At 42.0% G+C, this 17415-nt stretch overlaps 1 protein-coding gene across 2 annotated transcripts in view; it reads left to right on the top strand.

Moving 5' to 3' along the window:
• The first annotated feature begins 3188 nt into the window (after positions 1-3188).
• The window catches only part of LOC148039710 (uncharacterized), a 38564-nt gene continuing 24337 nt past the window's right edge, over positions 3189-17415 (top strand). For both annotated transcript variants that reach the window (XM_087693234.1, XM_087693227.1), the window contains exon 1: positions 3189-3472. The gene's annotated coding sequence lies outside the window, so the exon portion shown is untranslated. The remainder of the gene's footprint in view (positions 3473-17415) is intronic.

Below are 17415 nucleotides of genomic sequence, written 5' to 3'. Positions count from 1 at the left end.
GGACTATTTCAAAATAACAAAAATAACCTAGTATTTTTTGCATAGTGTTTATAGAAAATTTTCAAAGCCAAGACAAAAACCTTGCAAGTTTTATCCTAAAATTTACAAGTTTTTTGGTCATTAAATCTAAAGCAACCCTAGTTTGTGAAATTAAAAAACACTCTCTCAAAAGGTTTTAAGGCCTACCCCCAACCAAATTTAATAGCTTGCTTGATAGCGAACCTCAATTTATTGTGATAGACCACACGTATGATGTACTTGTCATGTACATAGAGGATAAATTAGTTTTTTCTTTGTTAAGAAGAAAAGGTGGGTGAGGTTAGGTGCAGATGACTCTTAGCAATAGATTGTGGGTGTGAGACCAAAACCTAGTTTTGAAAAACCTTTTTTTTTTTCCTCGTCTTGGTTTATACTTGACTTTCCCCTATTGTTTGTCTCCTCCCACTCAAAACACTCAAATGTAGAGACAAAAATAGCATTGTTTTCCTCCTCCTTGTACCATCAAACTAAGTGGTGGCTTCCTCCTCCCCCTAGCACCCTTGTATTCTCCATCCTCCTCCTCCCACCAAAACAAGAGGTTGCCTCTTCTTCCTCCTCTCTACTAAAACTCCTCCCATTTCTCTTTCCACCAAAGCAGTTATTGTAGAAGAGTACCTTTGCAATCTCAATAGCTTAGGTTACGAACCCTCTCACAACTTTTTTCCTTTTGAATTTGAGGACAAAGGATGACTCCCAATCATAGTCATTTCTTATATAGTTGTAGAGTTCAAAGCTCTCACTCCATTTTCCAACATTTGTGGAGCTACTGATGTCACTTGTATCAAGTTGTACCAGAAGGCATACATATCAGACATCTATGCATGATACTGGTGTAGGCATCACTTCCATTTAGTTATGATCAAGGGAGTATCTATGGAACATTTGTATGGTGGATGCCATAGGCATAAATGATGTTGCACATCAAATGTCCTCTTCCCTTTACATATAGATGAGGGACAAGAAAGTATTGCAATCACTTGCCACATAGCTAGATAACTTGCACATCTTTCATTATCTCTTTGCTTACATATGGTATTGAGCTTGTGTCCATCTCATTAATCCCTTCAAGGAGACATGTGCCCCTACCAATGGAGATTGGAAGCTTATTAACTTATATCTACCAAAGGGAAGAGTGCATATTAAGCATGTGTTTAGCATGTTGAAGAAAAGATGGCATGTTTTACATGATCTCAATGTTGATTTTTATCATGTCCCCTATGTACATCGTGGCATGTTGTGTATTGCACAACTTTCTTATGGATAGTTGTGATGAAGAACCAAGAGAGGATAACTTCAAAGTTCACCAAATAAGGTTAAGAGCACTGGGTGCCACTTTTTAAACTACAAAGAAAATAACACAAAAACTTTATAAGAGAAAAGGAAATAATCTCTCTTTTATTTCCATCCAAGGGTCATCATACAAATGTAAAATTTTTAATTTTTTCTTTATTTTGTGGGGGTGGGGGGGTGGGGGGAGAGCATATTCCTTGAACTGGTAAGGAGGTGGGCAATTTGCAATTAAATTGCCATACGCTTGCACCTAAGCTCCACTTCCTCAAATGCATGTGCCCATGTACTCATGCCTCACCAACATTGTTCAAGGAGATGCTTTTTCACTTTTTGTTGCAATTACCTAGAATTTCTCCCCCAATAAACAAGCCAACATTACTTTCTTTGGTCCTACTTTCATCAAAGTTGTTTGGAGTCTGGAGTGGAGGCCCTTCTAACCTCATTGTCCTCTTCATTTGTCTTCAAGTTTAAGATTATTATTAAGAGAAGCTTAACTGTAAGCACAATAGTCACACGATTCTTCTCACAGCATTAGCAATTATACTTTGTTTACACTCTTTTCTTTGCACAAAAGGGAGTACATCAAGCTTGTCTACTTTGTTATACAAGGTGTTAATGAAACATTAGTGAAGGTTTTGAACATGTTTACACATGAAGAGTAAATGTGAGATGGTGCACACACAGAGAGTTTTTGCAACATGGAATCAATGTGCTCCATAGAGCAATTGGTGAAGTTCCTTTGATAAAGAGACGACTTGTAATCTAAACTAATAATGGGGTTCAATTACACTCACCAATAATAAAGCAATGGCTAATAATCTAAACCACAACTACGATTTATTGTGTTAAGTGAACAGACAGTGATTAAGCTTTATAACTAAAGTTTATAAATAAGCAAAATCAATGTTAAAGAAGTTTGTTTTCAAGCTTTACAATTTGATTTTTGAAACAAAGTAGAATCGAGCTTAAAAAACAAAGCATAATAAACAACATTACAATTAAGCTTAATGTTAATAAAATAAATGTTAATAAACTCAAACTCACTTTCAAAAGCGTTCTAGGTACAATAGGTTTGACCTTGGTGGGATGAAGTGTAGGAGCACGAGGGGCAAGCTGCAAGAGCAAGAGGGAGGGAGGGAGGGAGGAGGGAAAGGGAGAGCAATAAGAGGCATTGGGCGATGACATGCTGGTAGGGAGACGAGGAGATTTGGTGTCATCAGATTACACCATAGCACACAACACCTTTTTTTTTTTTGAAGGTAGTTTCTAGAAAATATAGAAGATGGATGTGGGAATGAGATTAGGTCATACATGTTGAACATTCTGTTCTGCTACGTAAGCTGGTTTCAATGGTGGGCAATTTCCCATATGTCATCAGGTTGTGAACATGGCACCGACAAAGCATACGCCATGCCAGCAGGGCCTCATGGGATACCTCACATGCCACTCATGTGTGTGGGCTGCGAACAACGTCTAGTTCGCACAACCTAGTGTGGATCATGTGTTGCCCATTCAGAGAACCTAGTGGGGATCGTGTGTGTTGGGCATAAGAACACGATCAAAGTGCAGGGGCAGGTGGCTTTACCAGGCCAAATACTGATGTGGAAATTTTCCAAAAAGGAGGGGAGGAGGAATCTGAGACGACCATGTATGTCCAATGAGGGAGAGCCACGTGCAAAGGGGAGCACGTGCCCCGGAGACTTCGAGCGAGACTAGGCGACACTCTCCTCTGTTACTTTTAGAATTTTTGTTTCGTACCGAAAGTAGGGACGCTTTTGCATTTTTTATCCTCTCTTTTCCCCGTTTCTCTTCCCCTTCCCCTTCCCCTTCCTCTTCCCCTTCCTCCTCCTCCCCGCGCGCGCCCCCGACCCCCCCCACCGCCCGGATCTCCTCTGCCCCTCCCACCCCCGCTTGCCCCCTCCTCCTCTCTCTCGCGGCCAAGCACGGATCTGCAATCCCGAGCCCCCTTTTGAAGTTAACCAGCTGTTTCCCTCTTCATCACCGGGGCAAAACCTTCGATTTTGAGCGTCCGCCTCTCTCTCTCTCTCTCTCTCTCACTCACATCCTCTGTTTTCTTGTCTGCTTATTTGGGGCTGCACACAGCAAAACAATCGGCCACCGCCTCTGTCCTTGCGAAAGCTCGGTAAGCGCTCCCTCTCTCTCTCTCTCTCATCAAATCTCCAATTTTCAGCGCCGATTTCTTCCCTTAATACATCGCCCTTATGCAGCTCTGTAAGCAGAGTCACAATCTTACGTCTTAGATCCGACGCATTAATACTAGATACCTTGCGTTTTGTACCGAGGACGTTCTCAGTTTCGTCCTATCAAAGGTTCACCCTTGCATAGTCCAGCCTGGTTCTTTATGACTCGACTCAGTTGTTACATACAGACTCGTTTTGATACATGGCAGTCTCGGTTTACGGATACAGTGACCATCGAGGAATAAAATTTAGAATGCATTCTAGAGAAGACTAAGTTGCTAACGCAGAAGCACTCCATGGTTTCAGATTAGAAAGTTCCTAGTCCATTGGTGGTATGCTGGCAAATGCTCGTAGCTTTCCTGAGATTCGTGTGACAGAAGCTTATTGCAATTCCAGCCTTGAAATAGGCTTCCCTTGTTACATTTTTCTTGATAGAGAAGTCCCTTATGAGGCTGCTTTCTACTTTGCATTTTGCCTTGGAATTCCTAGAAGTCTTATTAATAGACTTATCTTTCTTCTTTGGAAACAAAAAAGAAGCTTGTTTTGCAATTGACGGGTCTGAAAGAACAGTGTTTGGTACGAATCTTGTCATTATGCCATTCGTGACATGCTTCACCACGGTTAAAGTTTACATGGACAAATAAAGTGTCCATTGGTGATTATGGCTTTATGTGCAGAGCCTAATGACAAAGTACAAGGCACTGGCAAAGCTTTAGTAGAAAGATGAGAAATGATTCCAAAGGGCAAAAATTTCAGATTAGTTGAAAGATGATAAACGATAGTCTAATTCTTTAGCTAAGATGTGCTGGGTATAGAACAACCTTGCTCTCCAAGATCAAATTAGTCCATATATTCGCACACGAGTGGTTCTTTATGTGCTATGTTTGATATATATTGTCCGAACTCTTTTTGCTTGTAGAGTAGGGTTTCCATAGAGTCAAGACTTGTAACCTGGGTGCCTCATTGACTGTTGCATTGTAGATTGAGGTTCCCACCAAGTCAAGACTTGTAACTTGTCTACCTTATTGACATGAGGTATGTGTATTAAAATGGAGTGCATGGTCAGCAAGGTTGTGGTTTGGCCAAATAGGGTAGGAACCTTGCTAGAAATGTGGCATCTCAGCTCTCCTTATGGGAGCCTTAAAACGGTTGTGGCAAATATTAATGTGGGCAAATTTTGATGATTTGCAAGGATTTGTAAAAAGCATGGTACTCATCTTATTGACATGGTGTAGTGGTCCTTCCCTTCTCTCTTTTGAGCCATCAAAGGCTTGGTTTTTGCTTTTTCCTCTTACATTTTTTGTAATAGGCTGCAAGTCTAATTATAATGGATCGCAAGAACTTTGGAATCATATGCAACCTGCATTCTTTGCATTTTTTCCTATCATTGGCATTGCTATCTATTTGCAAAGGACCACATTGTGATACCATATTTATGTACATGGGACCTTTATTTGTCACCTCAGTCCTTACTCTAGGAAAGTGCCATTGTGTCAGTGGTCTCCATGGGCAGCTCATGCAATAGTACCCTTTGTTGATCGATTGCTCCTCCAAAGTCCCTCCTTGTGGTGACTCCTCGTGGTTTAGTTATAGAATCTTGGAACATTGCTATATTGATCCCACTTTTGATACTCTCCTATAGCTCCTTGATGTAGTTTTGCTCTCTTTTGAGAGTGCAGTTAATTTTTTTCAAAGCTTCACTTGGTGCTCTTGTGTTCCCATTATGGTCTTGCTCAAGTGATCACCTTGTCTTGTCTACCTTTTTTTTGATCTCTCATCCATATTCTTTGCACTTGGCCTATCTTGCATCCCTTTTGTCTATGTAGGGAAACGATAGGGTTTGCAATGGAAGTACTCGATTGTTCTGGAAACACTAATAGTGAATGAACTCAAAATCTAATAGATTGGAAAATCAATGAATAATGTACAATGATGATACCATATCATCTTGGTGTAATCATCCACAATTAGTATGAAATACAAGCTCATTCAAAGGGACTCCATCCTCATCGATCCACAAAGATTGGTAGAAATAAGCTCCAAGGGTGTTGAAGACCGCCTCGAAGCCTTGCTGGGCATAACATCACGAGTCTGCTTTCCACGGATGTAGGATACACAAGGTTGCTGGCTCATCACAATGTTTAGGCAAACCTTGAGCAAGCTGTCCCTTTGACGTCTTTCAAAGGTAATCATAATTTAGGTGGCCAAACCCAGCATGCCAAAGCTCAGATTGAGTTCGGGAGGTAAGAAGAAGAGAAGTCAAGGCAGAAGAAGACCGCAACTTGTAGACTCCATTTTCCTCATAACTTGAAGAAAGAACGTGTCTCGATCCATGATTAAGAATCCAAAAAGAATCCTCATCAAATTTGACCAAAAGGTGGAGGGCACAAATCTTGTGTTTTGAAAGTAGATGGTACCCCAAGGTTTGCACATAAAGTACCTCGGATGTATGGGCCCCGCCACGTTGATTTGGAATAAGATGCATGCTTCCCCGTCCCTGGATAGAAATAGACGAACTGTCACCAATGAGAATTTGGCCATGCGACGGCCGTAAATGAGCAATATCTGTAGAGAAGCTGTCAAGGTCAAATTCTCAGCCACCTCCAAGTGGAGGAAAGTAGTTGATGAGGAAGCAGCCATCGCTCTGGAATCCATTGAAAATTTCTCCTTGTTCTCCTTTTCCTTCTTCTCCTTGTCGAGACAATCCTTCTTCTAGTGACTTGTTTTGCCACAAATATGACAAGTAGATTCCTTTTCTTTGTCCTCTTGAGATTTTTCTTCTCCTCCTTTTTTTGGTCCTTCCCCTTCTTTTGAGAGAACTAACCAACCAAGGTCCCAAATTTCGAAGCATTGGTACCTTTCAATTGCTCCTCTTGGTCCAAGACCATAGGAACCAACTCTTCCCACCGAAGAGTCTCATACCGTAAGTCGTGAAGCAATTAAGGCAGAATAAAAACCATAGAAACGGGGCGGTAACTGTGGAAGAAGAGTTATCGCTATGTCTTCAGAAGTGATCGCCTTCCCTATGTTTTGAACTTGCATCTGAAGTTTCCTCAGCTTATTGATATGCTTCCACATAGAAGATGGCTTTTTGACACTCATGGTCCACATCTGCACTCCCAAAGAAACTTGCTTCATGATAGTCATCCGATTGTACATTTGATCAAGCTCCAACCATATCTCTCGAGCCACCATCAAATGCTCAATATGAGAGATAACAACTGTAGTACATGAGAGAAATAAAAACGAGTGAATGTGAGCATTGAGTTTATCCCAATGTGCATGAGCCTTTGGCAACTCCACTCTATCATTGGAAGAGAGTTTGGACTCATCTCGGGAAGGACGATGAATAGCCTTTGTAACAAGCTTTGCCAAATCATAGGACTCCAGAATGGCAAGCATCATGACCCGCTAGATGCGGTAATTCTCGCCCTGGAGCTTTTGATTTGACGGAAGAGCTAGTAACACAGGCAGCTTCTGGTCTATGATCGCCTGAAACTTTGTCTCGGCCTCATAAGACATCTTCACCTACAATGCTTGCACAAAGTACAAAAAGCAGCCCCCTCTAATTGTGAAAATACAGCCTCCTAGGGCTCTTGTTCGCTCATCTTGCTCCTTTACGTGTCAGAGGCGATGAAAATGTAAAATTTACACTTGTAGGCCCAAAACGCAGCCTTCTTCCTTCTCTAATAGCAAAAATCAACATCAACTTAAGCAAACCTTTTTCTTTCTCGCACTCCACACTTACCTCAGCCTTGTTTTGATGCGCAGCCCTCGTGCTCGCACTTGAATGCTGAAATTGCAGCCTTGTGTAGTGCTGAAATCTCCTCTTCAGATGGGTCCAACCCTAGGTTAGTCCTTCAATGCTGTGATACCATGTCAGAGTGAAGCAATGCGGAAGCGAATGACCAAACTCAAAGAGTGAACAAAGAGAGAGAAAGAGAGTGAAACACAGAAAATCTGTAGTGAGGAATGCAATATAAGGATGCAAAAATATACACGGGTACAGAGAGAATATCTACGTATGTCTCCACCTCGAAGATCTTAGTCTTCGTCAGCTCCGAGAGCAGTCTCCATAGTCTGCAGCCTGAAATCTGTGAAAATAAACTAAGAAAGATTGCTGAAATCAGGACCTATAAATAGGCCAGGAAAAACACAAAAAATAATGTAGGTCAGCAGCCGACTGCTACAACTGGCCGATTGTGCCACATCAGTTGCCACGTGGCACTCTTGCACCTGTCGTGTGCTAATCGGTTGCTCCTACTACTCCTGTCGGTTCAGGGAATGTTCAGCTCTAACACTCTTGACTACGTGTGAGGTGGAGGGATGAAAGTCTCTTACGACTCCTATGGACCCGAATTGGAAGGCTACAACTCATTTCAATTCTTCTTTGACGGATGCTACCCGTTATAGGCAGTTAGTTGGCTCCTTGATTTGGCTTCTTAATACTTGTTTTGACTTATATTATGTTGTAGGTGTGCTAGCCAGGTTCATGAGTGAACCCAAGATGGTGCATTGGCAGGCTGCTCAGAGGATTTTGTGGTTCCTATGGGGGACTCCTGATCTTGGGATCTATTATCCAGTAGGTTCCGATACTATGGACTTGGTCCTTATAGGATAGAGTGATTCAAATTGGGCTGGCGATGTGGATCATCTGAGGTCCACGACAGGTTATTGCTTTATCTTGGGTGTTGGTACTGTTTCATGGAGCAGGAAGAAGCAACCCACGGTTGCCCTATCTTTGACTAAGCTGGTCAGCCAGTTTTGTTGACCAGTTGGCTGCATTTAATGCAATCGACCTGTTATTGCTGGTCTATTTATTGGCCTTTCTTTTCGTAGTCTCGGTCAGTTGTGCTCCTAGTTTTCAGGCTGCAGACTATGGAGATTGCCCTCGGGGTTTATGGAGATTGAGCTATAGAATTTGAGCTAGTGAGTATATTATCAACATACAACAACATATAGCTAATTGTCGTGCCAATGGTGCGCACATATAGATTTGGGTCATAGGGGGCAGAATGGTATCCATGAGTTTATAAGAAGTCGTCTATCCTATGGTATCAAGACCTCGGCGCTTGCTTGAGCCCATAAAGTGCTTTCTATTAGCAAAAGACCCTGTCATTTTCGTTAGCAGAAGAAAAGCCGGGGAGGCTGCTCAATATAGATTTCCTTTTTCAAATAACTGTTCAAAAAGGCACTTTTACGTCCATCTAATAGATTGGCCAATCGTGGTGAGCGGTGAGTGCAACCAACATTAGAAATGATATCAATTGAGCAGTAAGTGCGAAAGTTTCTTCATAGTCAATGTTGTGCTTTTGGTTGAAACCTTGCACTATAAGGCGAGCCTTGTATTTGTCTGAAGTATTGTTAGCCTTTATCTTGGTCTTGAAAATCCACTTTGTCCCGATGACGAAGTAGATGAGGATGATCCACCAATGTCCAAGTCCCATTTTGCTCAATACTATCCAATTTCTTCTCTATGGCCTCACACCACAGAGAGTGCTAGAGAGGCTTCTTGTCCGGCTTAAAATATGCAGTGTAATCAGCTGTAAACAGCAATGTATATGAAATCCAAGGGGTGAGCTGAGTAGATCTTCTAAGGCCATCCAAAGTGGAATTTTGTGCATGGGTCCCCAAATCCCGCATGGTCTGTTGGTATCGGGCCTCAGCAAGGTAACGGGTCTTATGGAGTGGGCTTGGGTGTTGAAGTATTTGCAGGAAGGTCAGGAGCGGGCAGTAAACTTGGCTCAGAAGGCATGATCTCATAGGAATTGAGGGCAGGTGAGGATGCAAAGTTCGGTGCAAAAAATTGCACTTGACCCTCTGATCAAAGAATGTTTCCTCCTAATGATCACCTTGTTCGTCCGATGATCGAACAAACGGAGGGCTTTTACTTTGGAAGAATACTCCACAAAGATCAAGAGATCTGTGGGAGTGGGTGAGCTTTCCCATCTTGTCATCATGCCATCAAAAGTGTGCGTATAAGCACGACTATTGAAGACTAAAGTGAGAAACAAGAGACAGAGAGCCAAAAAATGCCTCTTACGGAGTCTTTTTAGAGACCATTCAATTGGACATCGGTTAAGGATATACATTGAATTGTTAACAACCTCAATCCAAAGGTGCTCAAGGAGCTCTACTGTGAACAATAGAGAGCATGCCATATTCATGAATGTGTGGTTCCTACGTTCTATAATTCCATTTTGGACAGGAGAGTTTATAAATATAAGCTAGCGTGCAATGCCCTGCTCCTATAGAAACACAAAGAACTCGTGGGAGGTAAACTCGCCACCAGAATCACTCCTCATAGTACCCACATGACGACACGACTAGTCTGGTTATAAACTAGCAATACCTAAGCACTGAAATAAGTAAAGGCATTAGACTTTTGCTTGAGGAAGTATACCCACATGTATCTAGAGAAATCTACTACTATCAGAAAGAAGTGTAGTGTGCCATTCAAGTCGGCAATGGATGCGGGACCACAAAGATCTACATGAATGAGCCAAGGGGTTCCTCAACATGGATGGTAGATTTCTAAGGAAAGGATGCATGATGTTGCTTATCTAGCTCACATGCTTTACAGACCTCTTGAGATAGTTTTAGGTGTGGAATGTTCTTAAACATCCCTTGACATGATAGCTCATAAAGAGAGTCGTAACCAAGATAGCTGAAACTAGCCTTCCTCCTCGGATAGGCTAGTAAATAACTTGATTAAGCACTATTTACAGCAATTAACCAATTCACAAAACTGAAATGTACACTTTGCCATATAATCTCGAACATTGGACACCATTTTGGCCCCAAAATTGGCGCCCCTTTCGGTATTTATTTAACTTTCCTTGTTGTTCGAAATGATCAGCAAGTCTTCAATCTGATTTGCGCCTTGATTCTGGCAATCAATTGGCCTTCACCCACTTTGATGGAGATAGAACATGCCCCAAATTCGTTGATTTGCTGGTCCCTCCACTTGAATTTGACTAAAAACAGTTTCAGCCCTGTTGAATCCAAGTTGTCTTTGAGCTTACAATTTTTGGCATGCTTCCCAAGGTTGTTGCTAAACCCTAATTTCTGCTGCAGATTAGGGTTTACAATAGAGAAATCTGAAATTTCTTAATCTCTAGTGATCTCAATGCTGTAATGTTTGGAGCAAGGCTGTAGAAAGGCTAGAAGATGAGAGAGAATGCTGAGGAGAGAGAAAATTCAAACTCTCTTCGCGAAGAATTGAAGAAAATATGTCATTTATTGCTGCTACATTGTCTCAACAGCTTGTAGATGCAAAGAATTGAACAAAATCAGTCATTTACTGCTGTTGCCCTATCTCAATAGCTTGTAGATGTTGTCACTTGCTGTTGATTTTCTTCTTCTACCCTTGTCTGCCTCAGAAGGTCCTCCAATGGCTGCAAATCAGACCAGCAGCATCTTCTCCTTGTCTCTTGTAGGCTGAATCTAGTCAAATGCCTCTCTCTAGCCTCTAAAGACGTTTTTTAGTCTTGCATGGGCATTTTTGACTAGTGGCAGCCTTTCCAAATGGTTTTTCCAGCATTATCTATAATTAAATATTAATTTTTAGTCTTTAAATATTGAAAATTAATCTAGTAATTATGTGTCTTGAAAAATAACCTGATTGGCTAATAATTAAATTGTCTAGGCAACTTCCATATCTGAGTGTCTTTGCGCCATCTTTGATCATCAGATTGATATTAGGTACCATTAAACGCCACTTCTCTAGTGTCACCAAATGACACTTATGGCCAAATGAATGACCTAGGCCAACAACTAGCACCAGATACCATTGAGTATGTGTGCGGTATAACTTACAACAACTTTTGCCTTTGACATTCCGTGATTTCCTCGGATCCCAGACTTGTAAATTTACTCTAACCCTAGTTACACCTCACATATGCAACATTTACTTAACCATGTGGTTAAAAATTAATCCACATGTTAACTGAGTCTTCAAAAATACATGTCCTCATGACAATAGCTTAAGCGAAAATGCGAAAGACGCTTAGAGTCGGTGGGCTCCCATGTAGTGGCAAAGGCTTGGAAGCGATGTAACTTTGAATCATCGACAGTCGGCTTGATAAGAAAATGGGTCATATGGTAAAGACCATTAGGCAATGCTTTGCTGCAAGCAATCATTAAACCAGTCTGAGAGCCGAGGACCTTGACTGTGGTTGCTGTAAAGAAAATTGCTTGCCCCTACTGGCAAAGCTGCTGAATGGATAACAAGTTCACCCCAAGTTGGGGGACATGATAGACATCATCCAGCGAAGCTAGATCTAGATCTTGGTTAGTAGGAAAATTGACGCGACCTTGGACCTGAATCTTGACCAAGGAGTTATTTTCTACACAAACCCTCGTGAGTGTAGGGATTGATGTACTCTATAGGAGTTCCACTGTCCACAAGCCAAACAGTTGTTGATGTGCTCGGCTATGACGAGTGGGCCTCTATAGTTACCTCGTCGAGAGGCAACTTGCAGATATGAATGAGACTTGCGTCCAATATCTCTAAGGAGACAATGTGGGCCTCTATAAACTAGTTAGACAAACCCTTTGGAGTTGAGTAGTTTGCTAATTGTGATGGCTGACCGCTGGTGGTTGTGTGGCTCTGGCCTTGCCACTGCCGTTGTTGGGTTGCCACCACCCTACTCCCCTTGTTGGGGTTTACCTGATTGGGGTGCAGGGGTCTAATTCTTGGATTTTGGTTGTGTGACTCTTACCTTAGATCGATACTCATCATTTGAAGGAATCGATTTGGCACAGAGATAGAGGTAGACAGACCTTACGCTTTGAGAGAGAGATAGAGTGCGAGTGTGCAGAGTAGAGAGTGAACATGTTTTTCGGTACAGTGACGAGTGTACCACTTTAGGTTTTAGATAGATATATGTATGAAAGTACAATGTGCTAAGGGTGTGTTCACACCCGTGCACATATAAAAGGCACGATGGCCCTTTATTCCTTCCTAACAACCTCCCACCTAAAGGCAATGTGTCTTAAGAGGAGAAAAGAATCAGCTAAGTCTAAGTATGTACAAAGCTGAAATAAATATATCTATCCAACTCTCATCATCTGTCAACAATGAGCAAACCGCTTTGCTGCAAGACCCTTCGTGAGAAGGTCTACAGGATTATCATCTGTATGCACTTTGACAAGCTTAATGCTCTTGCTGTCAAGTACATCTCTAATGAAGTAATACTTCACCTGTATGTGCTTTGTCTTTGCATGAAAGACAGGATTCCGTGCTAGCATGATAGCACTCTGACTATCACAATGGAGAATAGGTAACTCTGTGATGCCAAGCTCTCCCACCAAACGTGAAAGCCATAAAGCCTCCTTGCATGCCTCAGTGGCAGCTACATACTCTGCCTCTGTAGTAGACAATGCAACACACTTTTGTAGCTTGGAGATCCAAGAGACCGCTCCTCCTGTGAAAGTAAACACATACCCAGAATTAGACTTCCTGCAGTCCGCATGACCAGCATAGTCTACATCCGTAAAGCCAACAACAGATGCTTTTTGCTTTCCAAAGCAGATGCACAACTCCTTTGTGCCTTTCAGGTATCTCATAATACCTTTCACTGCATCCGAATGCTTCTTGCCAAGGGTTGCCATGTATCTGCTAACCACTCCCACTGTAAAAGCAATGTCAGGACGTGTAGCAACCATAGCATACATCAGACTGCCAACAGCTGAAGCATATGGTATCTTGGCCATTTCAGCCTTCTCATCATCAGATGTAGGGCTATCCTCTGCACTGAGTTTCACATATGGAGGCAATGGAACCCCAATTGTTTTCCCCCCCTCCATATTGAAACGCTGCAAAACTTTGGAGATATACTCTTGCTGAGATAGATAGAGTAAACCTTTAGATCTATCTCTGAGTATTCGCATGCCAAGAATGTGATTTGCATCACCCAGATCCTTCATGTCAAAGTTGCCATGAAGACTTTGCTTCAATGAATCCAAGGCATGAGTATCCCTGCCAGCAATCAGTATGTCATCAACATACAAAACCAAGATAATCAGGTTGCCATCTGCTGCCTTCTTGGTATACAAGCAGTGATCCACTTGACTTCTATGAAAGCCTTGGGACTGCATGAATGTATCAAACTTATGATACCATTCTCTTGGTGCTTGTTTCAGCCCATACAAACTCCTTTTGAGTTTACATACCATTTGTTCTTTCCCTTCTTCAACAAACCCTTCAAGTTGCTGCATATATATGTCTTCATGCAGATCGCCATGTAAAAACGCAGTCTTTACATCCATCTGTATGAGCTCTATATCCTCAACTGCAACCAAGCTCAAAATGGTTCTCAATGTAGTCATCTTGACTACAGGAGAGAAAATCTCATCAAAGTCAATTCCATGCTCCTGTTTGTACCCCTTTGCAACCAATCTTGCTTTGTACTTTGGTGACGAACCAGAAGTGACCTTCATTTTGTAAAGCCATTTTCATGGAAGGGTTTTCTACTCTTTAGGCAACTGCACCAAGTCCCAAGTGCCATTTTTGTCAAGAGATTCCATTTCTGACAGCATGGCTTTATACCATTTCTTGCTGTCCTGTCTGTCCATTGCTTCCTTGAAGCAAGACGGTTCACCACAGTCTGTCAACATGACATACTCAGCCACATTAATTGTACCAGGAACAAATCTGTCAGGTTGTCTAGTATCCCTAGACGATCTCCTAACCCAATGGTCATTGTTTGCTGATAGTTGACATTTTCACAAAGGCATTGGGTGCAGAGAAGCTTCGAAAGTTCCGAAGCTTACTTGGAGTTGCAGAGATAGAATTGAGCTTGAGGGGGAGTGTTGAGATGGCAAGCTCAACACGTGCGGACATTGATGATGGACCGCCTGGCTAGACGAGTCCGTACATCTACACTTAGCACGTTGGTGGTCATTATGATACTCACATGGCCATTAACTTATCACTTATTATATTTAGTTTGTTACACCTACCTACAGCTGGCAAAGATATAACGCGAGTTGATTAGTGTAGTCGATTATGCATTGTTTGACTTAGAAGGCCATTTTCCTTTATGTTGTATCTTATCTATACTTTGTGTACATTGTATAGTGTGTGGAAGAAGAAGAAGAAGAAACCAACAAGAAAACGTTTTGGCCTCCATCTCTCTTGTTCTTGCAAATTTCCATTTTCAGCATGCTGTCCTGGCATTTCAGTCTGCAAATCAGCATTAACAGCTTGCTATCCTGGCTGTTCCTGCACATGTAATGGCTCATTTTCATGGGCAATAGCTGGCTGATCATTTCCAGCATCATTTCTTGCATTTACAGGTTCATTTACAGCAGGTATTTGCTATTGTACAACGGGCACATTTTGCTGTTCAAAAGGTATTTCTTCCCGGAATACAACCCCACGGACCTCCTCAATCTTTTCGGGTTGTTTGTGCATGCGATCTTCCCAGAAGATAACGTCATTGCTGCGTACTATTTTCCTTTTCTCGGGATCCCACAATTTATACCCCATTTCACCCTCGTTACCATATGTTAGGAAAATGCATTTACAAGACTTTGGCTCAAGTTTGCTGCGTTTTTCTTTACGAATGTGCACAAAAGCCTCGCAGCCAAATACTTTCAGATGAGCATATGAAGGTGGCTTACCTGACCACGCTTCTTGGGGAACTCCCCCCCCCCCCCTCCCCCCCCAAAGACCTGTTTGGTGACAGATTAATCAAATGAACGGTTGTCATAACAGCCTCTCCCTAAAAACCATGGGGTAATGTAGCATGAGACAGCATCGTACGGACCTTATCCTGTATGGTCCGATTCATATGCTCTGCAACTCCATTTTGGGGTGGATTATGAGGGGCAGTGAGCTCCCTCTTTATCCCTTTGCTGTCACAAAATGCTTGAAAGGCTTTGGACACATATTTCCCACCATTGTCAGAGCGAAGACACTTAAGTGTCTTATCTGTTTGATTTTCAGCCAATGCCAAGAATTTTTTAAACTTGCCAAGCACTTCATCCTTGCTACGAATAGGGTAAACCCATACTTTCCGTGTAGCATCATCGACAAAGGTGACAAAATATTTCTCTCTCCCTAAATACAATCCTGGCATTTGACATACATCCGAATGTACTAACTCTAGAGGAGAAGATTTCAAAGAAAGAGACTTTTTGTGAGAAGTTTGTGCATGTTTGCCATAAATACAATGATCACAGTGCTCAAAATCAGCATAACGAAGACAAGGCAAGTAACCTAAATGAGAAAGCACTTTCATTCGTGTTTGACTCATGTGTCCCAACCGGCCATGCCACAAAGAAATACTTGGCTGTTCGGTCACGGCAACAACATGGTCACTCACACTAGATACATGAAGTGGATACAACATACCACTCTTGCAATCTCTGGCAATAACCCTAGATCCTTACAGATCTTTCATTTTCCATCACCAAAGGTGGTATGAAAACCATCATCATCTAGCTGCCATGTGCTGATCAAGCTTTTCTTGAGTTGAGGTACATGCCGTACATGCTGAAGTGTAAAGACAGAGCCATGCTGAAACTGTAACTACACACTGCCAATATCTGCAATCTCACATGCATAGTTGTCCCCAAGATGGACAACACCATGTCGATCCCCTGTATATGCGGAAAACCACTCACGATGAGGGGTGACATGAAAGGAAATACCTGAATCAAAAATCTAGGTATGCATGTCATCATCTATATCTGCAAGTAGAGCATGTGCACCAAATTGTGAAGAGACAAAGAGTACATCACTCCCACTGTCACTGTCATGAGTGACTACATTCACCTCTTCAATTTTTACTTTGCTCTTCTTAGGTTGACTGTCCTTCTTCTCTTCCTTGCAATCATTTGTCTTCTTGCCTTTTCCTTTCTCTTTTTTTCATTTGTAGCAGTCACGTTTAAAGTGACCCTTCTTGCCACAATGATGGCATTCGACATCTTTGCCACGTGATTTACTGCGTCCCTTGCCATTATATTTGCCCTTTTGCTGTGATCTGCCCCTAGTATGCAAAGCACTGGAAGACGTACTGGATGCATTGTTCTGCCCATTCATCTCTTCCATAAGTAGAGCACTCTCTACATCAGCATATAAAAGGATCACATTAGAATTGTTCATAGCAATCCTGAATGTATCCCAACTCTCTGGTAGAGTGCAAAGCAAGAAAGTAGCCTTAAATTCCTCATCAATCATGAACTTCAAGGCAACCAACTGGCTGAAAACGGAGTTAAACTCACTTAAGTGAGTAGACATTGCTGTACCTTCTTTCATACACAAATCCATAAGCTTTTTCAGCCAATACACTTTACTTGCAGCGCTCTTCTGTGCATACAGTGCTTCCAGACTAGTCCATATAGCATATACAGAATCCAAACCTTCAATGTTGAAGAGCAAGGCATCAAAAATCGATAGCTCTATGGTTGAGCGTGCAAGCTCATTCAACTCATCCCAATCGTCCTGATCCATGTCCACTGGCTTTGCCCCTTTAGTTTTGATCGGCTTTGCCTGCTTCTTTTGTAACAGGATATTGTAGCACTGTTTTTGCCACACTGCAAAATTATGTGCGCCTTCAAGCTTCTTTATATGCATCAAATTACTGCTGTCATTGCTGCCAGCCATGGTTTTCAGCTCAAAAGTGACCAAAAAACCAGTAAATGCAGGCGCAAATTGTCACGCAAGTGACCAAGGTACAAACAAGTACCAATCAACAATAAATGACCACGCAGAAGTACAGATTTCAGATCTGTAATTCAGTTTTCAGAAGTACCAAACCAAGTGCTACAGCATTATCCAACTGATTACAGCTGTTCCAAAGGGCATGTGCATCACATTACATGAGAAATCCCAAAATTTCAGCTGCAATTTCTGTTGTATGTGTATCCACGGGCA

The sequence above is a fragment of the Lygodium microphyllum genome, chromosome 2, assembly GCF_053477565.2.
Source record: "Lygodium microphyllum isolate KBCC chromosome 2, Lygodium_microphyllum_v1.1.10, whole genome shotgun sequence".
Lineage (NCBI taxonomy): Eukaryota > Viridiplantae > Streptophyta > Polypodiopsida > Schizaeales > Lygodiaceae > Lygodium > Lygodium microphyllum.
This window is presented reverse-complemented; position numbering and strand designations above follow the sequence as displayed.